This window comes from Hevea brasiliensis, chromosome 9 (assembly GCF_030052815.1).
Source record: "Hevea brasiliensis isolate MT/VB/25A 57/8 chromosome 9, ASM3005281v1, whole genome shotgun sequence".
Taxonomy (NCBI): Eukaryota; Viridiplantae; Streptophyta; class Magnoliopsida; order Malpighiales; family Euphorbiaceae; genus Hevea; species Hevea brasiliensis.
In genome coordinates this window covers 22,406,073-22,421,976 of record NC_079501.1, presented here as the reverse complement: position 1 = coordinate 22,421,976, position 15,904 = coordinate 22,406,073, and the positions used below count along the sequence as shown (strand labels likewise).

The following is a 15,904-nucleotide window of genomic DNA, read 5'->3' as shown; positions in this document are numbered from 1 at the left end:
ACAATTTTAGCTGGTTGTTGCTAATTAAAGCTTTTCACCAATTTTTAAATATTCCTTTCTAATTCAGTTTATGTGAAAGAATATAAATGCATTTTACATACAGAATTGACAAGTTTCATATGTGTATGAAGATAAAAAAGAAAAATAAAATTTTTTATTTGTAATAATCAGTTATTCAGCTTTACCTGAACTGACAAACAGCATAATATTATTATGAATTGTAACTATAAATCAAAAATCGCGATCAGAGTACAGTAATTGATTTCAATACTAAACCCAAATGAAAAAGAGGAGTGATGGAAGGACGTCCCACCAACATTAAGTAAGCTGTGGATTTGAATTAATCCGTACTTAGATACAAATCAAACACTGGTGAGTTTTCATAATAGAAACTGGTTGCTTGCTAAGGAGTTCAAGACTTGCTCAATTATTTGCAGTAAAGAGACTGATTAAGCATTGCTTTTGTTTGAGGACTAAGAGACCCAATTCATTGCAATTCATTAAAATGTAAGAATTAAATATTTTGGTGGACTACAAATTAAGATTGGAGATTACTTAGAATAGACGATTCAAAGAAATTTTGAATTTTAGAGGTGCTCTTTCTATTTGTTTTTTTCGTTGCTCTAACTATGCATAGACCTCGCCTCATTTGGAGACCAAGGGGAATAAATTAATCGGATTAAGTTCTAAAAATTTGATTTAGTTTCAAGTCAATACCATTAAAAATTTGTTCTTTTTTTTTTTAAATATTTCGTTTGAAATTTTGATTTGATCAATTATTTTTTATGTAAATAAATTATTTTTATATTATATTAATTTTTATTGTCTTTATTTTTTTTCTAATTATGTTGATTTATATTAGTTGTGTTGATTTCATCATTCTAATTATGTTAAATATACTACTTATGTTAATATTCCAATTTTTTAATTATGTTATATATGCAAAGCATATTAATTAAGAGTTTTGTTAAATTGTAGCCATAAAATGGTGAGACTAGACTGTCCGTTTTGATCCACAGGATTTATGAGAGGTAAAAGATGGGTAGAAAGACAGTTTCAATAGGATTTGGATCATTAAACAGTTAATAAATCTATTGCCAAATTTAATTAGACGGCATCCCCTCCCCTCTATTCAAACTACGAAGACACCATCTTCCATTTTGGTACTTCGGGTTGGTTTTATTTGGAGAAAGACCAAGCACATATAAAAGATCAGGTAGGTTGTTTGGGCTTTGTCAGCTGGACTTGCTGTCTCCCTCTCATGTTTGCTTGGTGTCCAGGCTACGTACCTGTTTCTTCCTGATACTGCGTGTATAGTCCGCAAGTGCACGGGTCACAGTAGTATAGTTTTAAAAAAATGATATCGATCCCACAGGGAATTGTGCTTAAATTGGAAATAAAAGGATAAGCTAATTAGAGTAACAAAATTTAAAGATATAGAATGAAATTTGGAATTAAAATTGGTATTTAAGGAATTAATGCTAAATCAAACAATTAATTAAAATTAATTAAACTAGATTACCAAAAATTAATTTGAAATTTCTGTTTATGAAATTAAGAAAAATTAAATCTAAATTCAATAAAAATAAAAATAAAGTAATTCTAGAGATTAGATTTAAATTGGAATTAAATTTAAATTGGATTTAAATTGAAATTGCTATTTATGAGATTTGGAGGATTTAAATCTAAATTTAATGAAATAAAGTGATTCTAGAGAATAGATTTTTAATATTGTTTGCATGTGGTTTATCATTAATTTAGCCAAACACATGAGAATTGCAATTTTGAGAGAAATCAATTCTTAAATTTTTGAAACCTTTTTCAAGCATCTCAAAATTGGTTTTCATTAAATCAAACCCTGTTTTCACGGTATTTCAAATCTAACAAAAACCCAATTAATGCATAAAATTGATTTTTGGAAAATTCCCCTTAATCTTCTTAGCTTATTTCTAACACCAAGAAAATAAAGTTTATTGCAAGATTATCCATCCCCAATATTCACTTTTCAGTCCATCTATTAAGGATTAAAGCTTAACTTAATGAGGGCCCATTCATCAAGCAAGGCAATAAGCACACAATCAATAAATCAAAATATAACAAATCCCATTTAAATGGCTAAATCAGTTCAAAACCACAATACAAATCAATATTTACAAACCCATCTCTAGAATCTCAATCAACTACTCACAAATCATTGTTTAAAGACAAACCCAAATGAAGAAATGAAGAAATAATGGAAATGTAAGCTAAAAGGGGTAGAAAAACCCAGCAAATTGCAGAAGGATCTGCTGCAGAAAAGTGCAGAAACGTGATCCTTGCTGCTGCTGGAAGAAAATGCAGAAGATGCTCCTCCTTCTCTCTTTCTCACTTTTCCGAAAATGACTCCCTTGCTCTCTATGAAAAGATAATGATAAAATGAGGCTTTATATAGGCTAAGGGTCTGCCCTAGAATGGGTAAAAGGGGGAAGGTTCCAGAGAAAGTGAGGTAAAAAGCTGGAGTAACGGAAATGCCACGTCAATTTATTTCCAGTAAAAATGACATAAGCTAATTCGGTTGTGCTGCAGGTTGTGTCGCTCTCGGCCATTTTTTTTACTCAACTTCAAAATTTTTGCAATTCGACTTTAATCTCCTCCAAATGGCTACTCTGATCAAAATTCATCAAATTTCTCCAGATTTAACCTACAAAACAAATAAATTCCAAAAATTAAACTAAGAAATGTGAAAATTGTAAAATTGACTAAATATATACTAATATCTAAAATAGTAGCTGTGAATAAGGGTAAATTATGTGCAAAAATTATACCTAAATGATGATATAAAATGCATGCATCAAATTCCCCCATACTCAAACTCTTGCTTGTCCTCAAGCAAAATTTCATTGAAACTCATTTGGAAGGGAATAGAATCAGTCTTTGAAAACACAAAAATCACTGATCCAAACCACCAACTTACCTCTATCCACCAACATTCCAAGTTTCCACCAGCAAAAGCACAAAGAATGAAGCAAGCACTCTCAACAATTACAGAATAGCTAAGAATTAACCAATCAACCCAAGCAACAAATACCAACCAACTGCAAGAGTCAATTGTGCCAAAACAAACCTAAATGAAATAGATAGCCAATGTGTCTCAAATAGATGGTGAGTAATGTATGGAAGATTATATTGCCAAACCCATATGCAAGCATAAAAGATCTAACTTTACTAATGTAACAAGCATCTTTCAAAGAATCATTAGGTCTTTTTAAGGGTTGTAATGGGGTCAAATAGGGTAAAATTGTGGTTAACAAAGAAAGGGAATAAGGTAAACAAAATATGAGAATAATATTAATCATGAAACTCATAGTGCATCTTCTCTTTTTTTTTTTTTTTTTTTTTTAATCAAGAGGAAAGAAATTCACGATGAATCTCAAGTGCTATTACAATGATTATACAAAGGGACTACTTTTTATGCTTATTTTATTTTATTTTTATTTTGTATGTGTCCCTATTTCATGTCACACCCAAAATTACCTTTGGGATATTTTGGTGACCTTTTCAACTTTTCACGATTATTTTAGCACTTTTCAAGATGTTTCAATCCTCCGAGATTTTTTTATTTTATTTTTATTTTTATTTTTATATTATCATTTTTTTTAATGCACTTAATTGCTAAAATACTATTCTCATAGATAGGTGGTAGTGTTTAGGTTTTATGGCTAGGTAAATGATTTGGGTTCCAAAGAAATTAGGGATTTAAGGTTCAAGGGGGTTTGCAAGGGTTAAAATGAAATTAAGGTAGGTTAAGGCTAAATGTGGGGTTTAAAATAAGAAGAAATGCCTAAGTCATATTCTTATCAAATGCAAGTTAAAAATTTCGCTTTGAAAGATCTAAGATGCTTGTTCTAGGAATGGTGAGACGACAAGGACCATTTTCTTCCTTAAAGGCTTATTCAGAATCTCAAAACTCAAAATAACTAATCAGAATCTGCATACCTAGATGAATGTATTAATTTTCAGCTATTAAGTAAGAGAAAGAATAATGCTTAAGACTTTGTACCCAGCTGAAACTTTCATTCCACTAACCATCTAAAGGCAAGTTGGATTGCTTGAATAAGTGGCTTATGGAATCCAAAGACTGGTTTAAAAATCCAAAAATTTTAAATGAATGAATGAAATGCATGAGTGTAAATGTCAAGTCAATCTATATGCAACTAAATATGCGTAACTAAGTATAAGAGGCTATATGCAAGTGTATGTATGTGAATATGTACAAGTATGAGTGTGTCGCTAAATGAAAAAGGAAAAAGTAATTTTTGCAAAAAATTTACCCTCTCCCCCATACTTAGAATGAACATTGTCCTCAATGTTAAAAATGTGCAGAAAATGGGTAGCTGATATGTGCATAAAGAATTAGTACCATGTTGCATAAGCGAGAGCACAACTTGTGTTGATAGTGACACAAGCTGAAATGAGAAGTGTTACCTCATTGAAGTGCAGCCAATTTAATTAGATAAAATTTGGACAGCTGCTGCACTCATTGCAAAAGAAACAGTGCAATGGAATCCATTAATTAAATCGATTAATCTCAAAAATTTGGAATAGGGAAGTTAAGCGCAGAAAATATAATTATCAAGTGTAAATTCCGAAGGAGCATATCAAAGAAAGTGAGCAATGTATCATAAAAGAAAAATGTATGTTATGAGGGACTAAAAAAACTAAATAAGTAAATGGTTTAAAAAAAAATAAAAACAACACAAGCAAAATATTAATTAAACAAGTTCAAAATACTAATTAACGAAATTAAAAGACATGAAATGTAAATGGAGAATAAAAGCTGGTCAGTCAGGTATGAGAAGTCCTTTGCCCTTGCCATCTTGTGGAGGTGGTGGTGCTTGTGGTGGCTGCTGTGGAGAGAGAATGTTCAAAATCAGTGCTTGGTTTGTTTCAATCTTCTCCAGCTTAGCTCGCATGATTTTCAATTCGTCTTGCATTTCAGCACTTCGATCCAAATATATGTCAGCTAAATCTCGTAGTGTCTGAAAATTGACCTCCGTAATTTGCCGAAAAGAATAGATCTCATCACTGAGATTCTCCATGAATGTCAAAAGAGTTGCTATGGATGGTCCAGAAGCAGTTGATGAAGCAGGTTGAGCGGCTGGTGGAGCTCGGCGTGAAGGTTGTGTAGAAGGTTGCACAAATGGTCGCTCAGAAGCTGAGGAGGAACTAATGGCAGTGGGAGAACCAGGTGGTTTGTCTGTTAGTGCAGGAATCTCATACTGCTTGGTAGCTTCATTTTTGATACAAAATTTTTGGTTGGCTAGATGAGGTCCATCCAAAAATAACAAACCAGTTGGAAGAGCAGGACACTTGTGCATTTGAGGATTAAACCCAAAATAATGTGCAATAGGTGTGACCAAGCCTCCAAAGACAATACTACCAGTACCCCTAGTGGTCTGGCGAATCACATGGCGGCAGAAATAATAACCAGGGGAAGCCTTTTTGCCAGTTTTTGCACACCACAAAAAGAATAGATCATACTGTGACATTGTGCCAACACTGGATCCTCTGCCTAAAATTGTATTTGCAATTAGGCGCTGAAGCAATCTCAAGGCATGATTCTCAATTTTGGAGGCCTTACTGTGTCCTGGTTTGAAGTTGCCTGCTGAAGGTGCAATGCGCTTCCAAAATTCACACGCATTATAGTCCCATTGGCTAGTAGGTATTTTGAACAGACCATCAGGTGGAAAGCCAAATATATGGTGAGAATTATCCATAGACAGCACCCTATCTTGACCAAGGCATCTAAAATGGATCGTCAAGTCATTGTCCAAAGCAATTTTATGCTCATTAGTGGACAGGGAGGCCAGAAATTCCTGCACTAAAATGGGGTAGACCAGTTCCTGTTTATGTGCAAATCGCACCCAACCTAAAGCATCTAACAGAGACTGCATTTCATCATAAATCTTCAAAGTTTTAAGTGTAGACACATCCAAATACCGAGTTTGAACCATTTGTCGGGCTGCAACTCTTGCCTTATTTTTCCTCATTTTGGCAGTAGGTAATATCCAATGTATAGCAGTAGGCGAAGAGGAAGGGAATGCAAGGTTACCTTTAGACGTACCGGGGCGCTTAACCACTGATTTCGGAATGCCACGTCGGTCAGCAGGTGCTTCCGGCATTGGAGGCGGGATTGGGGGTTGTTGTGTGGCCGGTTCGGGTTGTTTCCGCTTGACGCCACCCGTCGATTTGTGAGGTTTGATACTTTTCGCCTTTTTCTTCTTGAAGGTGGCGATCGGAGCGTCACCAGAATGGGCCGGCGATGGGTCGGCTTGCATGGGTGGCGTGGTTTGGGGTTGTGGTGGCTGTGAGGAGTGGGGAGGTGAGTTTTCGAAGGATAATGGGGATTCGGACATGGCGAAATGGAATGTCGTGATCGGAGAAAGAGAAATATGGGAAGAATGGCGGCCGGTGAAGGCGACGGGAAAAATGAAGGTTACGGCAGGGAGGGTTGTGTCGGGGGCGATGTCGAGAGGAAGATGAAGGTAATGGGCTATCGGGTTAGGGTCTTTAGGTTTGGGTTGTGGGCTTGGGTATAGGCTTTGGGTTTTGTTTGGATTTTTAGGTTTAATTTTGGGCTTGGGCTGGTGGGGTACGGTTTTTAGGGCTTTGGGTTTGCTGCTGGCCCATTCCGGTGAAGGGAGTTTTTATCCCAAAAGGGTGTCCAGCAAACACAAGCGGCGACACAAGCAAAACCCGGTTATGTAATCTGCTGCCCAATTTGACCAAATTTCATAGCACCTAAAAAAATTGAAACAAATTAGATTTCAAATGATTAAACCTTCATAACATGAATTCTAATTGTCCAACTTGTTGTGTTCATCAAATACTCGCACAAAATAATTTTTCAAAGCACCAATTCACACACCCATATTCAAATAATTTTCTTGTTAAACCAAGATGTTAAAATTTGAAAAAATTTTCTCTTAAAAGTAACCAAAAGGGCAATGAATCCAGCAATATGAACCAGCAAATACTCAACAAAAGAGAGATGAAAATTATAAGTGAACAAATTAAAAACCTAAAATTTAAAGCTAAAATTTAAAGCTTAAAAAAAATAAAATTTTTATTGCTCATTTGCTTGCAATGCATTGCATCCCATCTGCACAAGGAAATTAGAACAATGTTAAACTCTGAATAAGGAGTATATAAAAAAAACTTAAAACAAATGAAAGAAAAATTGGGAGTTATGCACAAAAATGCTAAGTTTAGGTCTTTAGCTTGACCATACTTACTCAAAATTTCATGGAGAATGAGAAAGATAGCAAGTTGCTATCTTCTCAATTGGCTCACCAACTGAATAGTGCCTCAACCTTTGCCCATTTACCTTGAAATTACCCGATTTTTCACCAAAAATTTCAACAGCACCATGGGGGAAAACTTTCACAATTTTAAATGGGCCGGACCACCTTGATTTTAATTTTCCTGGAAAAAATTTTAACCTTGAATTGAATAAGAGAACCAAATCTCCTTCTTTAAAGTCCTTTTTCTTGATATGCTTATCATGCCATTTTTTTGTTCTTTCTTTATAGATCTTAGCATTTTCATAAGCATCAAGTCTCAATTCTTCTAACTCATCAAGTTGCAAAAGTCTTTTGTGTCCAGCAGCTTGTAAATCAAAATTGATTGCTCTTATGGCCCAATAAGCTTTGTGTTCTAACTCTACGGGCAAATGGCATGATTTCCCAAAAACTAACCTATAAGGTGTAGTTCCTATGGGGGTTTTAAATGCTGTTCTATATGCCCAAAGAGTGTCATCTAATTTAAGGGACCAATCTTTTCTGGACTTATTGACAGTTTTCTCCAAGATTTGCTTGATTTCTCTATTTGTGATTTCTACTTGGCCATTTGTTTGAGGGTGATATGGTGTGGCAATCCTATGCTTTACCCCATATTTTCTCATCAATTTTTCAAATTGGTGGTTGCAAAAATGGCTACCACCATCACTGATTATAGCACGTGGGGCACCAAATCTGGTTAAAACAAATTTTTTCAGAAATTTCACCACAACTTTTGCATCATTGGTAGGTGTAGCAATAGCTTCTACCCATTTAGATACATAGTCCACCCCTACCAAGATATATTTATTTCCATAAGAAGATGGAAATGGCCCCATGAAATCAATTCCCCACACATCAAACAATTCAACTTCTAATATGGATTGTTGGGGCATCTCATCTCTCTTGGAAATGCTGCCTACCCTTTGGCACTTATCACATTTGCTTACAAAGTCTCTCACATGTTTAAACATTTTAGGCCAATAGAAACCTGATGTCAAGACTTTTTCAACAGTTTTTGAGACACTAAAATGACCACCATATTCAGAGGAATGACAATGGTAAATAACATCATGCATTTCTTCCTCTGGTATACATCTCCTAATTATTCCATCATCGCATCTCCTAAACAAAAGCGGTTCTTCCCAAGAATAAAATTTAACATCATGCAAGAATCTTTTCTTTTGCTGCCAAGATAAATCAGGTGGCAAGACACCACAAGACAAGAAATTCACAATATCAGCAAACCATGGAAGTGCAGAATTCAACACATACAACTGCTCATTCATGAAAAATTCATCAATTGGCACAATTTCATCATCTTTATTTTCAGTTTTTATCCTAGAAAGGTGATCAGCCACCACATTCTCAACACCCTTTTTATCTCTTATTTCCAAATCAAATTCTTGAAGTAATAATATCCATCTAATCAACCTAGATTTAGCTTCTTTCTTGCTCATTAAATACTTTATTGCTGCATGATCAGTGAAAACAATTACCTTTGAGTTGACCAAATAAGAACGGAATTTATTAAGTGCAAATACTACCGCAAGGAACTCCTTTTCAGTTGTAGCGTAATTGACTTGAGCTTCATCAAGGGTTCGGCTTGCATAGTAAATGGCATAAGGTTTCCTATCTTCACGCCAAGGCGGCTCCAACAAAGAAACTCGCTTGCATCACACATGATTTCGAATGGCAAAGTCCAATCCGGGGGTTGCATGATAGGAGCTGTTGTTAATGCCGTCTTTAACCTGCAAAAAGCAACCATACAATCTTGATTAAAATCAAATTTAACATCATGATTCAAAAGATTTGTTAAGGGTTTAGCAAGTTTAGAAAAATCCTGAATAAATCGTAGGTAAAACCCGGCATGTCCAAGGAAACTCCGCACTCCTTTGACAGTGGTTGGAGGGGGCATTTTTTCAATAATTTCTATTTTAGCTCTATCCACTTCAATTCCCCTATTTGAGATTAAATGCCCTAAAACGATCCCCTCTTGGACCATAAAGTGGCATTTCTCCCAATTCAACACCAAATCATTATCAGCACATCTCTGCAAGATTTTAGACAAATTAGTCAAGCATGAATCAAAATTAGTGCCATATACTGAAAAGTCATCCATGAAGACCTCCATAATTTCTTCAATAAAATCAGAAAAAATGGCCATCATGCATCTTTGAAATGTGCCAGGCGCATTACACAATCCAAATGGCATCCTTCGATATGCAAAGGTACCATAGGGACAGGTAAAGGTAGTTTTTTCTTGGTCATCAGGATGTATTGGAATTTGAAAGAAACCAGAATATCCATCTAAGTAACAAAAGAATGAATGCTTGGCTAATCTCTCTAACATTTGATCCATAAAAGGAAGGGGAAAATGGTCTTTTCTTATAGCATTGTTCAACTTCCTATAGTCTATGCATATTCTCCAACCTGTAACAGTTCTAGTGGGTATCAATTCATTATTTTCATTTTTAACAACTGTCACCCCACCTTTTTTTGGTACAACATGCACAGGACTAACCCACTCACTGTCAGAAATAGGGTAAATAATTCCAGCAACTAGTAATTTTAGGATTTCCTTTTTCACAACATCCTTCATTGTAGGATTTAATCTTCTTTGATGTTCAATGGAAGGTTTACTATTTGGCTCAAGGAAAATCCTATGCATACAAACTGTTGGACTAATTCCCTTTATATCATCAATTGCATAACCCAAAACTCTTCTATATTTTCTCAAAACTCTCAACAATTTGTCATTCTCAATATCAGTCAAACATGCATTAATTATAACAGGATATGTTTCATTCGGTCCAAGAAAAGCATACCTGAGGTTGGAAGGAAGAGGTTTAAGATCTACCTTTGGGGCATCCTCTACCTTTAATGATGGTGGTTTGATCTCCAGATTTTGTACTCCTTCAAGTTGAAAAATGGTGGCTTCAGGATGTGGTGGAGAGCTTTCCAAGTGTTGTGCAAGAATAGCCATGTTGTGATTATCATCATCAATGCTCCCACCATGGACTAAGCAATTTTCAAGTGGGTCTTGTGGATAGCTTTTTCTGAAATGCTCTTGAACAATCTCATCAATAATGTCAACCCGCAAACAAGACTCAACTTCTTCATGTTTTCTTTTCATGGCAGGATTGATGTTGAATATCATTTGATCATCTCCCACTCTAAGTGTCAATTGCTCACCCTTTACATCAATTAATGCACCAGCTGTTGCCAAAAAGGGTCTTCCCAATAAGATAGGAACTTTTGTGTCTTCTTCCATATCCAAAATGACAAAGTCCACCGGAATGTAGAATTTCCCAACCTTGATAGGCACATTTTCAAGAATGCCTTCCGGATACTTAATTGAACGGTCAGCCAATGAGAGATACATGTTTGTGGGCTTCAATTCTCCCATATTCAACTTCTCATATATTGAAAGTGGCATTAGGCTGACGCTAGCTCCAAGGTCACATAAGGCATTTGCCACACAATTATCACCAATATGACAAGGGATGGAAAACACACCCGGATCTTTGAGTTTGGGAGGTAACTTCTTCTGAATTATAGCACTGCATTGCTCTCCCAAGTTGATGGTGTCATAATCTTCTAGCCTCCTCTTGTTGGAAAGAATCTCCTTAAAAAATTTGGCATAACTTGGCATTTGGGATAGTGCCTCAGTGAATGGCACATTGATATACAACTTCTTTAGCACTTCAAGGAACTTGCCAAATTGTTTGTCTAGCTTGTGCTTGATGAATCTTTGGGGGTAAGGAAGGGTGGGCTTGTAAGGTGCAGTTGGGATGTATGGTTTTTCTCCCTCATCTTGCTCACTTTTGCTTTCTTCTTCTTTTTCATTTTTCTTGCTCTCAACTGAATTTTCTTCTTTTGTGCTCTCTTTTTCTTCTCTCTTGTTTTCACTCTCTTGACCAACTTTTTTACCACTTCTCAAGGTCACCAACTTACATTGTTCATGAGGGTTTTGTGGTTGGCTAGGTAGTTTCCCATAGGAATTGCTTCCTAATGAGCTTGCTTGTTGCGCCAATTGAGTCTCCAACATGCGGTTGTGGACTTGTAATTGATCCATGATTTGTCTCATGTGTTGCATTTCTTCCTCCAATTTGCTATTCATCTTGCTTTGTTCAGCAAAAAATTTCTCCATCATGTTCTCCAAGGATGGCTTCGGTTCATGAGGTGGAAGGGATTGTTGTGCTCTTGCTTGATATTCTGGTTGTGGCTGCCTTGTGGGCTGAAATTGAGGCTGAAATTGAGGCTTGTTCTGCTGCATAAACTGCTGGTTATGAGCATGATTTGAGCTTTGTTGAGCAAAAGTTGCTTGTGGTCTCCATGTTGAGTTATTCACATTAGAATAAGCATTTCCCATAGGTTTCTGTTGATAACCTTCTGCATAAGCAGCTTGTTCTTGCAAATCACCATAAGAAGAGTAATCAACTCCACAACTTTGGGTTCCATCTGTGAAGGCAACTTGTTGCATAGTTGTAGGAGTTGAGGTTGTTGCCTTTGTGCAAAAATCACTAAGAAGCTGAGTCAACTGGTCAAATCTTGCATTCATGTAGCTAACTGAGTCAAGTTCATAGATCCCAGCTTTCTTTGGCTCAAGTGCTCTAGGATTTCCCCATAAATGGGTATTATGAGCAATCTTCTCTAAAAGATCATAGCATTCTTCACTTGTCATTCTCATGAAATCTCCTCCTGCTTGTGAATCAATTGTGTTTCTTATGGCTGGAGTAACTCTGGTGTAGAAATTCTGAACAATCATCCATTTCGGTATTTCATGATGAGGACATTGCCTTTCAAGCTCCTTAAATCTCATCCAGGATTCATACAAAGTTTCATCATCCCTTGGTTTAAAAGCTACCATCAAATTCCTCAAATGAGTAGTTTTCCCAGGTGGGAAAAATTGAGATAGAAAAGCTTGAGATAGCTGTTCCCAAGTAGCTATAATAGCTTGTGGAAGTGAGTCATACCACTCCAATGCTGAATCCCGAAGAGAAAATGGAAATAAGGTGAGCCGAATCACTTCATCAGAAACTCCAGGCTGCCTTTGTGTACCACATATCATTAAAAATTTCTTCAAATGAGAATGAGGATTTTCAAGTGGGCTACCTCCAAATTGTGAATTCTGAACCATTTGAATAAGACCAGTCTTTAACTCAAATTGATTAGCTCCAATAATAGGTCTGTTATCTCTCACATCAGTACATCTCGGAAAAGCATAGTCTAACATGGATCTTCTTTGAGGATCATTTTGATTAGCAACTGCATTTTGATCGTTTTGCTCATTTCCTCCATTGTCTCCACCAATAGCTCTATTTTGATTCTCCATATTTTCTATTGTCTCCTCTTGCTCAAATATTTGTTGTTCTTCTTTTTCTGCTTCTTTTCTTCTTTTGTATTCCTTTTTGTTGGCTCGACAGAATTTTTCAATTTCAGGATTGAACAACAATTCGGTGTCGCTTGTGCTTTTCGATCGTCTCATAAACAAGAAAAGTACCTGAAAAACACAAGGAACAATAGTGAAAATAAAAGAAAATAAAAATTCTAATCAGCTTAAAACAATTAAAATCCAACTTAAAACAAACAATTCCCCGGCAACGGCGCCAAAAACTTGATACTGCGTGTATAGTCCGCAAGTGCACGGGTCACAGTAGTATAGTTTTAAAAAAATGATATCGATCCCACAGGGAATTGTGCTTAAATTGGAAATAAAAGGATAAGCTAATTAGAGTAACAAAATTTAAAGATGTAGAATGAAATTTGGAATTAAAATTGGTATTTAAGGAATTAATGCTAAATCAAACAATTAACTAAAATTAATTAAACTAGATTACCAAAAATTAATTTGAAATTTCTGTTTATGAAATTAAGAAAAATTAAATCTAAATTCAATAAAAATAAAAATAAAGTAATTCTAGAGATTAGATTTAAATTGGAATTAAATTTAAATTGGATTTAAATTGAAATTGCTATTTATGAGATTTGGAGGATTTAAATCTAAATTCAATGAAATAAAGTGATTCTAGAGAATAGATTTTCAATATTGTTTGTATGTGGTTTATCATTAATTTAGCCAAACACATGAGAATTGCAATTTTGAGGGAAATCAATTCTTAAATTTTTGAAACCTTTTTCAAGCATCTCAAAATTGGTTTTCATTAAATCAAACCCTGTTTTCACGGTATTTCAAATCTAACAAAAACCCAATTAATGCATAAAATTGATTTTTGGAAAATTCCCCTTAATCTTCTTAGCTTATTTCTAACACCAAGAAAATAAAGTTTATTGCAAGATTATCCATCCCCAATATTCACTTTTCAGTCCATCTATTAAGGATTAAAGCTTAACTTAATGAGGGCCAATTCATCAAGCAAGGCAATAAGCACACAAGCAATAAATCAAAATATAACAAATCCCATTTAAATGGCTAAATCAGTTCAAAACCACAATACAAATCAATATTTACAAACCCATCTCTAGAATCTCAATCAACTACTCACAAATCATTGTTTAAAGACAAACCCAAATGAAGAAATGAAGAAATAATGGAAATGTAAGCTAAAAGGGGTAGAAAAACCCAAAGAAATTGCGAAGGATCTCACTGCAGAAAAGTGCAGAAACGTGATCCTTGCTGCTGCTGGAAGAAAATGCAGAAGATGCTCCTCCTTCTCTCTTTCTCACTTTTTCGAAAATGACTCCCTTGCTCTCTATGAAAAGATAATGATAAAATGAGGCTTTATATAAGCTTAGGGTCTGCCCTAGAATGGGTAAAAGGGGGAAGGTTCCAGAGAAAGTGAGGTAAAAAGCTGGAGTAACGGAAATGCCACGTCAATTTATTTCCAGTAAAAATGACATAAGCTAATCGGTTGTCTTTGCAGGTTGTGTCGCTCTCGCCATTTTTACTCAACTTCAAAATTTTTGCAATTCGACTTTAATCTCCTCCAAATGGCTACTCTGATCAAAATTCATCAAATTTCTCCAGATTTAACCTACAAAACAAATAAATTCCAAAAATTAAACTAAGAAATGTGAAAATTGTAAAATTGACTAAATATATACTAATATCTAAAATAGTAGCTGTGAATAAGGGTAAATTATGTGCAAAAATTATACCTAAATAATGATATAAAATGCATGCATCACTTCCCATTTTTAATAAATTAGTTTTGCTCATATAATAAAAAGCCCCAGCAAATACAAAAGAGCCCAAGCATATATAAAAGGAAGGGATCGTAGGTCCGCTAACCACAAAAGGGTCAAACAATAAAATCAGAAATAAGCAACCAGGTCTGAGCTACAGGAGAGTCCATGCTTAGTCAGAGCATCCGCAACAGAATTACCTTCAGGACGGATGTGAGAGCAAACAACCGGAGACAGAATTTTAATAATAACAATTATTTTATAATTGAATTTAAAATATATATATATTTCTCATTAACATTGAAAAAAATATATCATCTTCAGAAACTTACTTCTCCTTTTCTCATTAACATTGAAAAAAATATATCATCTTCAGAAACTTACTTCTCCTTGACAAAATGGTGGCGTATAATTATTTCAAAAGTCAAGAATTTTTAAAATGAAATTTCTAAAATTGCATTATAACATAAAATTTTCATCCTTTATTGCCTAAAAATGGTTAGATAAATCTGTTTGAAAATTCAGGAGTTTGGAAAATTATAAAACATGCTAAGACTTGTTTGATTTAATTTTATGGTAAATTTTATTTTATTTATAAATAAATTTTATGATACAATTCATTTATAAATAAATTTTTTTATTATGTATATTTTATATTAAATATGAAATTTATTTGAAATGAAATAAATTTTGTATTAGAAATAAATAAAATAAAATAAAATGATATAATAAAAGGATATTTTATCACTTAAAATATATATGGTTTTAAATTTTAAATTCATTTATAAATTCTATCAATTTTAAAAGAATTTAATTTGATTATAATAAATTTTATAAAATTAATTATTAAAAATTTTAAATAAATTTTTATTTAAACAAAATATTATAATTTTAGATTTATAAATAAATTTTATAAAATATCGTATAATTCATTTACACTAAATACTACTTAAAATTGGTCAGAGAGAGTCAAAATAAGAAATTTTTGAGGACTTAATTGTAGTGAATATGTGATTTCAAATCCTAATAAAATTAGTATTCATCACATTGACACACACACACATATATATATATATATATATATATATATATATATATATATATATATATATATATATATATATATGTATGCAAAAGTAAAATCAGTCTAAAAACCTTCCTTTAAGCATAGAATAGTTCTAAAATTTAAATAACTCAAGCTTAATCATTAAAAATAATTTTGAGCTAATTATTTTTAATTTATTGGATATTATTTGAACTAATTGAGTTTGGACTATTATAATTAATATAAAAGTCACTTTAAATTTAAAACTATTGAAAAATTAATCACAATAAGAGATAAAAATGGAACTGCCCAAAACACGAGTGAATTACAATATCAAAAAAATCAGTTCAAACTTAGCCATTGTATCTCAATATATGGTATCATAAGAGAACTT

General features: G+C 33.9%; 1 non-coding gene across 1 annotated transcript; it reads left to right on the top strand.

Moving 5' to 3' along the window:
- Nucleotides 1-12,097: 12,097 nt before the first annotated feature.
- On the top strand, nucleotides 12,098-12,204 carry LOC131183615 (small nucleolar RNA R71). The gene has a single exon (XR_009151657.1). It is a non-coding gene; the product is annotated as a small nucleolar RNA R71 (small nucleolar RNA).
- Nucleotides 12,205-15,904: the final 3,700 nt, after the last annotated feature.